Source organism: Panthera tigris, chromosome B3, assembly GCF_018350195.1.
Source record: "Panthera tigris isolate Pti1 chromosome B3, P.tigris_Pti1_mat1.1, whole genome shotgun sequence".
Classification (NCBI taxonomy): Eukaryota; Metazoa; Chordata; class Mammalia; order Carnivora; family Felidae; genus Panthera; species Panthera tigris.
This window is the reverse complement of record NC_056665.1, coordinates 142,238,285-142,246,127: the sequence shown is the minus strand read 5'-3', so window position 1 is coordinate 142,246,127 and position 7,843 is coordinate 142,238,285. Positions and strand designations below refer to the sequence as shown.

Below are 7,843 nucleotides of genomic sequence, written 5' to 3'. Positions count from 1 at the left end.
CGGGCTCTGTGCTGACAGCTCAGAGCCTGGAGCTGGCTTCGGATTCTGTGTCTTCCGCTCTCTGCCCTCCCTCCCTTGCACACGTGCTCACTCTCTCTCTCTCTCTTTCTCAAAAATAAGTAAAACATTAAAAATTTTTAAAAATAAAATAAAATCTCTCTGTAGAGTCATTTCCCACATAGACTGATTCTATTTCATTAATTTCATTAACGGGCCTCTATGTTGCACTTCACTGATGAATCAATATCATGTTTTGTATCATATTTCTCACTGGGACACAGTTAACTTCTTCAAATTATGTTCCATACTTTTTAATAATTCAATGTATACCTTTTAACAAATGGCCCAATCTAAGATGACTTCTTTGACCGGTACGCACCTTGGTCTCTCTCCAACACTGAAGCAACATGTCGATCTTGATCAGAGCAGAAGCTAAAATCAGCCTGGGGTTCCATTCTGAATAGTACCAAGTAGAAAAGGCGATAACAAGATTAAGACATTCTTTCCATTGATCCATACTTCCACCATTCATATAGGTAGTCATTTAGTTATTTATCAACGTATGGTAACATTTCTTTTCCCTTCTTTTTTTTTTTTTAACGTTTATTTATTTTTGAGACAGAGAGAGACAGAGCATGAACGGGGGAGGGTCAGAGAGAGGGAGACACAGAATCTGAAACGGGCTCCAGGCTCTGAGCTGTCAGCACAGAGCCCGACGCGGGGCTTGAACTCACGGACCGCGAGATCATGACCTGAGCCGAAGTCGGCTGCTCAACCGACCGAGTCACCCAGGCCCCTCTTTTTCCTTCTATAAAATAAACATCAAATGTCTAAGTTTCTCAGTTTAATAATCGACTTTTCTTATAAAGGTCTCGCTTCTTAATTTAGGTAAAATTAGCTATTGAAAGTTACCAAACCATGAGGCACCTGGGTGGCTCAGTGGTTAAGCATCTGACTCTTGATTTTGGCTCAGGTCAAGATCTCACAGTTCATGAGATTGAGCCCCATGCCATCGGCATGGAACCTGCTCGGGATTCTCTCTCTCCCTCTCTCTGCCCTTCCCTTGCTCACGCTCTCTTTTTCTCCCAAAATAAATAATCTTTAAAAATGATAATAATAATAATAAAAAATAAAGTTAACAAAACAGCAGCACTTAGTATTTTCACAATATCGTGCAACCACCAACCACCTCTACCTAGTTTCAAAATACTTTCATGACTCCAAAATAAAATACCATATGCGTTAAGCAGTCTCTCCCTACTCCCCTGGGTCCCAGCCCCTGGCAACCACCAATCCTTATTCTCTCCCTGTGGATTCATGTGTTTGGGATATTTCATATAAGTGGAGTCGTGCACGACGTGACCCTCTCTGTCTGCCTTCTATCACTTAGCGTAATGTTTTCAAGGTATATCTGCATCACGGCATTGAAATTGTTTTTTATTTGAGTATAGTTGACACGCAACTTTACATTCGTTTCAGGGGCAGAACACGTGATCCAATTTCTTTCTACCTCACGCTGTGCTCACCCCAAGTGTAGCTACCACACAAAACTACTACGGTATCATCGACTATATTCCTTTTATTCCCATGACTCCATAATTAACTATCACTGATCACTGTCTACGTCATCCTTAGTCAGAAATATAAAATAGGGGCGCCCGCGTGGCTCAGTCGGTGAAGCATCCGATTCTCGATTTCAGCTCAGGTCATGAACTCACGATTCCTGAGATCGAGCCCCAGAGTCGGGCTCTGCACTGACAATGGTGGAGCCTGCTTGGGATTCGCTCTCTCCCTCTCTCTCTGCCCCTCCCCAACTCGTGCTTTCTCTCTCTTTCTCTCTCTCTTTCTCTAAATTAATTAATTAATTAATTAAATACACTGAATCCATTTATTATCCATTCTAACTTACAGTAGTATTATTTCTATCACTAAATTCTACTCCTGAAACATATTACACTATATGTTAACTAGCTAGAATTTAAATAAAAATTTGAGGGCCACCTGGGTGGCTCAGTCGGTTGGGCATCTGACTTTTGAATTCGGCTAAGGTCATGATCTCATGATTCATGAGTTCAAGCCCTGCATCAGGCTCCACCTGCCTGGGATTCTCTCTCTGTCCCTCCCCTGCTCACTCATGCGTGCTCTTTCTCTCCCCCTCTCTTCCTCTCTCTCTCTCTCCCTCTCTCAAAATAAATAAACAGAAAGAAAGAAAGAAAGAAAGAAAGAAAGAAAGAAAGAAAGATTTGAAGAAAAACTACTATTTCTCCCACAACTTGTTTTTTTTTCTATTTTTTTTTTTATTTTTTTTTTTTAACATTTATTTATTTTTGAGACAGAGAGAGACAGAGCATGAACGGGGGAGGGTCAGAGAGAGAGGGAGACACAGAATCTGAAACAGGCTCCAGGCTCTGAGCATCAGCCCAGAGCCCGACGTGGGACTCGAACTCACATACCGTGAGATCGTGACCTGAGCCGAAGTCAGACGCTTAACCGACTGAGCCACCCAGGCGACCCGGCCACAACTTGTTTTAATAATGAACAATACTTAACCTTCTTCATCTTTATTCATTCATATATACATTTGTATAAAATGTTTATTTATTATAAAATTTATATTTTGTAATATTTCTAGAAACTCATGAATAAGAACAAGGTTGTTGTATATCCCTGACATCTGTCTATAAGAACACTTTGAGCAGAGGAAACTGACTAGATATTTTTGTGTTGGATGGACCTCAGACTTCCAGACACGTAGCAGTCATCGTATGTGACTCATACGCCACCAGCTGTCATCATGGGTCCACACTCAGGTCTCCTTTTCTTCATTCTCGTTTGCATTTGCTTGATGTCAATTTATTAAGCCATTAGTAATAATAAAACGAGTATCTGGGAATCACAAAACTCAAGGACAAGATCCTTAAGTATCCCTAGCATCTGCCTATTGAATCTTTACAGTTATTTCACTAATGATCTTCATTGTGGACAATATTGATTAGTTAACATGTTTCATGACAATGCCATATTTGCCATTGAGCTGTGTTTGGACTTCCTCAAATTTTTAATATGACACTGAATATCCTGTACAAACCACCTAAACCGGGAGGAGAATCTGACTGTCACTCACATTGGTCTCCATCCTCTTACACGCAAGGGGCATCCATGGAGCATCCGATCACGGCCAAACACCTGAGTGAGTTCAAGTGCATCCACGCCGAGGAATAATACAAAGCAGAACAGAAAACAACGAGACTGAGATACTCTCTATCGACCCACACATCCTATCTACATTCAGTGAGTCCTTTAGGAATACAGTGAATTGGGATCGTATTTGTTATTTTTCTCTTAAAAAATGAACAATATCAAGTCTAACACTAACACAGAATAGGAACTTTGGCTGTTCTTTGTGGTCTCTGTATCATTCTTAGCCAAAGAGTAAGACATACGAACCACTTACATTTTCTCAATGAACTGCAGTGTTTTCTGTATATGTTAATGGCTTTTATCGCCCCACCATGTATATTAAGAGCAAACTTGCTTCACTCTCTTCATTTCAACTTATTTATACTTGTATACTGATTACCTCTTTGGGCTATTTTGTACAGCAAAATCAAAACTCATAAACACAAAACAAGAAAATTATTCTTTTCTTTTCCTAATATTTGTCTATGATATCATGGCAAAAAGAGGCAAGAGATGATCTTTCTTTTTATTGGACCTCAGAGTTTCAGACACGTAATATTCATCATCCATGACTCATACGCCACCAACTATCATCATTGGTCCAGATCTGGGCCTCCTTCCTCCTCATTCTCATCTGCATAAGGTAACTGACCAATTCATGAATTCACTAATATTAGCTCTTAAAACGCCATGATTCACAAACACCCAAGGATAAGAGCAATGAATATTCTATAGCTGCCTGTAGGGTCATCTGCCACATTGATATATCTATTTCGCGAATGATCATCAAAGTTCCATATGCGGACTAATACTTATCACGCAGCAGATAAACCCCATATTTATCATGCATGATGGCTGGCATTTCTTATTATATTTCACACTTTTAATAATACAGTGAGTGCCTGAAAATAAATTCTCAAAGACATGAACTGTAACTCTTACTCACGTTGGCCTCTACGCTCATTAGACAAGGCACCCACAGAGCTCGTGACCATGAAAGACGCTTCAACCCAACTTCATGCATGTACCTATTCTGAGGAGTACAGAGCAAAGAAGATGATAAAGGAAATTGAGGACTTCTCTAAACGGTCCTGGTTTCCTCATTTCATTTACTCATTCATAAAGGTATTTCTTACTTTTCCTAATTTATACACATACAACAAACATAAATATAAATGTAATGTTATGATCCTTAGAAAAAGGGGTAACACCCTTGATCCGTTTATCTCTTAACCTCTATCCGTTTCTTCAGTTTACATTAATAGTAGTTCCTGCCTCACTACATATATATCCATGGTTGATAAGACTTCTTCCATGGTTTTATTTAGTTATAGATTTATTTATTGGTTCTATCATTGATCCATTCATTTATATTAATAATACAGAAATTCACAGATCCGTGATTACTAGAGCAATAACCTTGTATATTCCTAACATCAATCGTGTTGGACCTCAGACTTCCAGACACGTAGCAGTCATCGTATATGACTCATACGCCACCAGCTGTCATCATTGGTCCACGCTTGGATCCCTTCTTCTTTATTCGCATATACATTTTTTAAAAATTAACTCATCAGTTCACTACGGTAATTAAGTAACTAACTATGAATCACAAAAGCCCAAGGACAAGGGCCTTCGGTATCCCTATCATTTTTCTGTAGAATCATTGCCTCGTTAAAATGCCTCCCATTAATCATCCTCATTGTTGTACAAGTAGATTAATCAACATCATGTTTCATAAACTTCCAATTTCATGACTGGGTCATGACTGGTCTTTTCTCTTATATTGAATACTTGTTTTTAAATATTACAGAGAATCCCCTAAAGAAACCACCCAAAGTGAGATGAAAACATTGACTATTACTCACGTTGGTTTCCATGTTCCTACAGCCATACTATTTAAACCACCTTGGATGTATTCATTCTAAAAAGTAGAAAGCAGAGTAGATAATAACATGATTGATACATTTTCTCTATTGATCCTTGTGTCTACATTTCATTACCCGGTAATTAAGCTGTATATTAATTTGGGGTAATATGCATTTTACTTTTTATCGAGAAAAACATTGAGCTTTCCATTAACCCAGAACAAGAATATTGGCCATTGTTTATATTATCTATAACATTGTTATCTAGAGGTAACACCTTGAACTATTTCTCTCTGATTCTTGCCTTACGACATTTTTCATAACTGTACAATGCTTCACCCCTTCATCTGCTTTTATATATATTTGTATATTGATCTTTTTGTTGATTCACTTACTACAATAGAATCAAAATTCATGAACATAAGGACCCCCAAACGAGATCTTTGTGAAATCCTAAAATTGTCTATAGGATCATTTCCAACAGGGATAATCAACTAGATTTCGTTTTACGCTGGACCTCAGAGTTCCAGACACGTAATCATCAACTGTGAGTCATACGCCACCAGCCATCATCATTGGTCCACCCTTGGCCTTTTTTTCCAATTTTATCTACCTTTGTTTATTAATTAATTCATCAAATAATAAATAATAAAATAAATACCTATAAGTAAAAAAAAGAAGAAAAAACCCCTAGACTACAGGCCTTGAATAGTCCTACATCTGTCCATACAATCATTTACTATATCAATATATGTTCTTGATTAATCACCCTCAAAGTTTCATATGGGGATTAATCAATATAATGCAATGCAATATCAATTCCATATTTATCAATGGACCATGGGTGGCTTTATTTCATTATATTTCATAACTTTCAAATACAAAGTATATACCCATAAAAACTCACATTTCTATACACCAAACACACAGAGACAAGCAGACGCCTTGCGACCATGGAAGAATCCTTAAATTAGCTCCAGGGCATCCACTCTGAGAAGTGCAAAGCACAGAAGGTGATATAAAAAACAAACAAACAAACAAACAAAAAAACCTTAGACCTTATTTTCTTTGGCTTTGCATTCCACGTTTCATTTACTCAACCACATAGGTATTTCTTAACTTACATATTTTACAACCCTTTCCTTATTCATGTTTATTTGTATTTGATTATTGATTCTTTCACTTCTCTATACTAAAAGAATTAAAAATCCACGAATACAAAGAACAAGAACATGATCCTTGTCTGTTACTAACACCTGTCAATATGGTCACTTGCAACAGAGAAAAGAGACTAGATTTCTTATTTTTTTGGACCTCAGAGTTCCCGACACGTAGTATTCATCATCCATGACTCCTACGCCACCAGTGGTCATCATTGGTCCAGAACTGGCCCTCTTTTTCTTCACTCGCTTCTACATTTATCAGTGATTATCAATAAATCAATAAGTATAAAATATCTATGAATCAAAAACACTTGAAAATAAGACCCCCAAGTATCCCTAACATCTGTCCATAGAATCACTACCACCTCCTTGAATATATATTTTATCAATCATCTACCCTGTTGCAAACACTGGTTAATCAATATAATGTCTCATGTCAATTTCATATTTATCATGGGGCTGGCCTTTTTTATATATTTAAATATTTTTAATATTACAGTCAACATGCTAAACAAATCAGCAAAAATAAGATAAGAACTTTGTACTCACACTGGTCTCCATCTCCTACATATAGAGCCTGTAACCATGGCAGATGGCTTTCATCACCTTGGTGTGCCCACTCTGAGAAGTACAAAGCAGACAGAACAGAAAAACAAACCAAAAAAAAAACAACTGAGACACAATCTCTCCACCTCTCTATGCAATCCTTGCATTTAACCTCTTATTTACTGAGTAATTTAGGTATTAATTATTTGGTGGTAATATGTATTAATATTTCTCTTAAGAAAGTGAATATCGGGGGTGCCTGGGTGGCTCAGTCAGTTGGGCGGCCGACTTCGGCTCGGGTCACGATCTCACACTCGTGAGTTCAAGCTCCGCGTGGGCTCTGACGGCTCAGAGCCTGGATCCTGCTCCGGATCCTGTGTCTCCCTGTCTCTCTGCCCCTCCCCACTCACACTCTGTCTCTCAAAAATAAATAAACATTTAAAAAAAAAAAAAAGGCGAACGTCAAATTTGCCACTGAGCCAGAACAGGAACAATGATGGTTATTTGTACTTCCTGTATAATCATTAGCCGAAGAAGTAACACCTTTGAACCATGTCTTCTTAAGCAGCTCAGTGTTTTCAACATATATTAATAGATTCTCTTACTTCATGACACATCTTCATAATTCGCCAATGTTTTACTTATTCGTATTTATTTCTATTTGTTTATTGGCTAGTTATAATTTTAATATAGCCCATAATAATAACAGAACCAGAATCCGTGTGCACAGAGGCCAAGAACATGATCCTTGTATATTCTTAACATCTGCCTATAGGATCATTTCCAAAAGAGGCAGTAGACTCGATTTCCCTCTGCGTTGGACCTCAGAGTTCCAGACACGTATCATTCATCATGCGTGATTCATACGGCACCAGCCTCATCATTCGATCCAAGCTTGGGCCTCTTTTTCTTCATCGCCATCAACATTTATTAACTAATTTACCAATTCCCTGGTGATAATAAAACAGATACCTATGAATTAAAAAAATAGGGGCGCCTGGGTGGCGCAGTCGGTTAAGCGTCCGACTTCAGCTCAGGTCACGATCTCGCGGTCTGTGAGTTCGAGCCCCGCGTCAGGCTCTGGGC

At 38.3% G+C, this 7,843-nt stretch overlaps 1 long non-coding RNA gene and 6 other non-coding genes across 7 annotated transcripts; all 7 read right to left on the bottom strand.

The window, feature by feature from the left end:
* Positions 1-2,728: 2,728 nt before the first annotated feature.
* On the bottom strand, positions 2,729-2,803 carry LOC122239916. The gene has a single exon (XR_006219304.1). It is a non-coding gene; the product is annotated as a small nucleolar RNA SNORD113/SNORD114 family (small nucleolar RNA).
* Positions 2,804-3,709: 906 nt separating this feature from the next.
* LOC122239904 lies at positions 3,710-3,784 on the bottom strand. Its single transcript, XR_006219290.1, has one exon. It is a non-coding gene; the product is annotated as a small nucleolar RNA SNORD113/SNORD114 family (small nucleolar RNA).
* Positions 3,785-4,129: 345 nt separating this feature from the next.
* On the bottom strand, positions 4,130-5,975 carry LOC122239316. The gene is made up of 3 exons (XR_006218284.1): positions 5,956-5,975; positions 5,049-5,104; positions 4,130-4,213 (listed from the first exon to the last, which is right to left on the bottom strand). It is a non-coding gene; the product is annotated as an uncharacterized LOC122239316 (long non-coding RNA).
* On the bottom strand, positions 4,626-4,700 carry LOC122239902. The gene has a single exon (XR_006219288.1). It is a non-coding gene; the product is annotated as a small nucleolar RNA SNORD113/SNORD114 family (small nucleolar RNA).
* On the bottom strand, positions 5,560-5,631 carry LOC122239923. Its single transcript, XR_006219312.1, has one exon. It is a non-coding gene; the product is annotated as a small nucleolar RNA SNORD113/SNORD114 family (small nucleolar RNA).
* Positions 5,976-6,356: 381 nt separating the features above from the next.
* Positions 6,357-6,431, bottom strand: LOC122239905. Its single transcript, XR_006219291.1, has one exon. It is a non-coding gene; the product is annotated as a small nucleolar RNA SNORD113/SNORD114 family (small nucleolar RNA).
* A 1,143-nt stretch (positions 6,432-7,574) lies between these two features.
* LOC122239931 lies at positions 7,575-7,649 on the bottom strand. The gene has a single exon (XR_006219320.1). It is a non-coding gene; the product is annotated as a small nucleolar RNA SNORD113/SNORD114 family (small nucleolar RNA).
* Positions 7,650-7,843: the final 194 nt, after the last annotated feature.